This window comes from Muntiacus reevesi, chromosome 14, assembly GCF_963930625.1.
Source record: "Muntiacus reevesi chromosome 14, mMunRee1.1, whole genome shotgun sequence".
Classification (NCBI taxonomy): Eukaryota; Metazoa; Chordata; class Mammalia; order Artiodactyla; family Cervidae; genus Muntiacus; species Muntiacus reevesi.
The window spans coordinates 32,848,370-32,851,931 of NC_089262.1; positions in this window are offsets into that span (position 1 = coordinate 32,848,370).

Genomic DNA, 3,562 nt, shown 5'->3' on the forward strand with positions numbered 1-3,562 from the left:
GGAGTCAGTGCTCCCACTCCAAAGGCTCGGGGCTTGATCCCATGTCTGAAGATGACCCAAAGCTGGTGGAGATACCAAATTTGTTGAAGAAAAAACTGAGATTCAAAATGAGCTCAGAGGGACTGGAGTACTGGACTGTTCCAGCCTCTTCATGGCCTGAGTGGAGGGGAGCCGTTGCCAAGAGTTCTGCCTTTCAGCACTGGGGATGGGAGGAGGAGCAGGAACTGGGAGAGGAAGGAGGACAAGAGGGGATGGGAGTCACAGCAACGGTGCCAGAGGCCATAGGAGGAGGAGGAGGAGGAGGAGGAGGTGGATGAGCAGGAAGATGTGGCAGCTTCTGTGGCAGCTGCCCAAAATACAGATTTTTAATATTTAGTGGGTACATACTGGTCCACCTGAACCAATTGCTAAACTGGTGAAAGCTTCCTGTTCTCTGGGTAAATACTTTTCTGAGCACCCTCAGTGTCCCCTTTCCTCCAGAGGAGACATCCCCCCAGAGCACACTCAAGCCCACTTCCCTACATGCTGGCTATAAAGAGGTTCCATCTGGCATTAAGGACCTGCATCTCCCTGACTCCATCACAAGGTCTCACATCCATTTGCTGACAAGGCCTTGCCCAGAGCCATGATAGCTGTTAACTACTTTGATTATCAGCCCTGTCTTTAGGTGATGCAGTCTGCAGCCTCTGGGCTGGACCATGCAACCCTGCCTGTGGAGCAGGGATGTATTCTACCACACATGGCTTTTTTGGTGTTTGGGTCAATTTTAACTTTTAATTGGAAAAGCTCTTTTATTTTCAGAAATGTGTACATTTCCGTAGCACAGCGCTAACTCTGATCAATCTGGAGAGGATTAGGTAAATTTTTATAACTGAAGGGAAACAGGAAATTTATTTTTAAGTTTTGCGGCTCCAACACATTAAAATAATGTGATTTTTTTTTCAAGTATTGAATGCCATTCCAGAGACATGTTTAAGTTCTTGATAGTCAGCATCAGATGGCAGTACAACTTGAAAAGAAAGCAATAAAATATCTATTTGTTCCTTTCAAGCCTGCCTGTTTTCCTTTCCTTCACAAACAGCCATCTAAGTGAGACTGGAAGGCCAACCTTAGAGGAACCTGTTGTTTCTCCTCCAAGAGATTGTTCTGTGTCTAGAGAAGCACGTGTTCTGTTTTAATTAGAAACCGGTGGGGCACTGGGCCGGCTGGCTGGCTGCTCTGGCCGCCCTGGAAGCCGGAGGGCTGAGTGGAGGCCAGGGAGTCTGAGCATATCTTTGGGGTAAGAGATTTGGTTACACAAGGGAGGAGAGCTGATGGCTGGTCCGCTCATTTGGAGAAAACTTTCTGGGTGGTAGGAACTAAGGATAGGGTGTAAGAAACTGATACGCTGGGAGAGGGGTGAGGTGAGCAGGAGAGGCCAGGCCCTTGGCTGCCTGTGTCAGCCTGCGGAGGGCAGCTTCGCCTCTCCCCTGCATCTCCCCATCTCCCCCAAACAGAGTTCATGGGACTAAATCGTGGTGGGGTTAGCCTGGTGCCCATTTCCACAGCTCTTCCTCCTCACAACCACCTAGATAAACCCACTTCTCAGTGCTCTGGCTAATGGGCTAACTTCTTGGTCGTCCCTTCCAGGCTTTCCTGAGGTGGTGGATTGGAGAGGAAGGCAGGCAGTTCTTGAATTCCCCTCCCTCTGAAGCAGAGGCAGTAGCTTCTGTGTCTTCTCCCTCTATAGCTGGAGTCTCCTGCTTTTATAGCTCCTGTTCCATCGTGTAGGGCTTACAGACCTCTCTCCCCTGTAGGATATGGACCCTGCGATGTCAATGACCAGACCTTCCCTTGTTCGTAGAGCCAGCATCTGGCGGTGTATCTGCACAGATTAATTCAGTAAGTGGAATATGTGTTCGTTAACCAAAGGCAGGCAAAATCCAGATTAGGTTGGAAAGAGTACTGACATTATTGTGTACATTTGGCACAATGATACTGCTTTCACGGAATCAAAGGGTAGTGAAGGCCTTGAGGTGCCTGGGGAATCAGGAGCATGACTCACACCAGGAGGAGCAGAGTGACGCAGATAGCATCAGTGAGATTTTAGTCATGGCATGGTTTATGAGCTGGGAAATTGGTTGTCACTCAATGTTGAATAATTGCTCACATTTATGCACAACCCTCCACTGTTCATCTCAGACATTCTGGACAAAGCAGTGTCCTATTTGTATAATCTATATTCATTTTGACTCCAGTTTGAATTTCTTGTGTACTCTATTTCCACCCTATCAGAACTAGCTGAGCTCATTTGTTAAATTCTCACAGTGAGCCTGGGGATACACCTTGCTGGTATGAACCCTCACGGGGGCTCCGGAAGGTGGGGACCATCCTCACTGTGCACCTGAGGCTCCGGGGCTCAGACTGGTCCCAAGGCAGGCTGGCCCTGTGCTTGGAGAGACTCTTTCCAGACTCTGCCGCTTATAGTTATGGGACTTAGGGGAAGTTACCTAACCACAGTCATTAAAACCAGAACATTTGGAAAGAAATCAATGTTTGTCTTGGCCAACCCATGCTGGGCCAGTGCATTAAAGTGGCTGTGGTAGTGAGTGACTTGCTCCATGTCAGATGCACATGTATTTACGAGAACTGTGTGACCTCTATTGTTTCCTTTCTCTGGGATGCAAGGAGAGATGGCTCTAAGTGGCATTCCTTCAGTTGTGCTAGTTCCGGAGTTGGGAAGAGCCTGTTCAGCTCACAAGCTGGACAGGCCTTTTTCTTGGACCTGAAAGATTTATGACCTGATCAGTCAGAAGCCCCACCACAAAAACCTCATTGAGCTGGTTACACATTATCTTCCGAATATCAGTTGAGATGAAAAGGACCGTCTGGCCCAGTGACAACCATCCATTGGCTTCTGAACAGTGTATTATTGTCCAACGCTTCCTCAGGAGCTATAATTAGGTGATGGTGTAAGGAGGCCACGGCGTGCGTTTGAATAGTGTCTCTATTTGGGTCATGATGTCACTTGCTCACTCGAGTCCCTTCTCATTATATGGCCTTCACCAGAGTGTGATTGGAATTCAGCACACATGAAATCAGCCCTTCACTGAGTTTTTCATGAAGTAATGATAGCCCTTGGGATGAAGAGCCTTTACATACCTGAAATAATTATGACTTAAGAGTTGAAGTTCAGGGACCCCACTTTTTAGCTCTCTAATCTGGACAAGCCTCTTAGAGACTTCCTTTGTTCATCTGCTATTAGGGTTCATGGTACTAGTAACTTCCATGGCTTATAACATATGGTGTATATATTACCTGCCTTTCCCCCATCATACCCAATCAACAACTACATTATGAATGTTCCACCTCTGAAGTATTAATATCTCTCAACTCTTTCCATGGTTCTCTGTCACCATCCCAGGCCCAGCCACTGTCCACTCTTGCCTTAGATCATTGCACTAGCCTCTTGGCTGGTTTCACTCCACTCACTCTTATGTTCCTCTAATAGACAGGCTGCTCCACAATCATCTTGTGGGCCAATCGCCTGGAACATGGCCTCCAGCTTCAAACCTTACAGTGG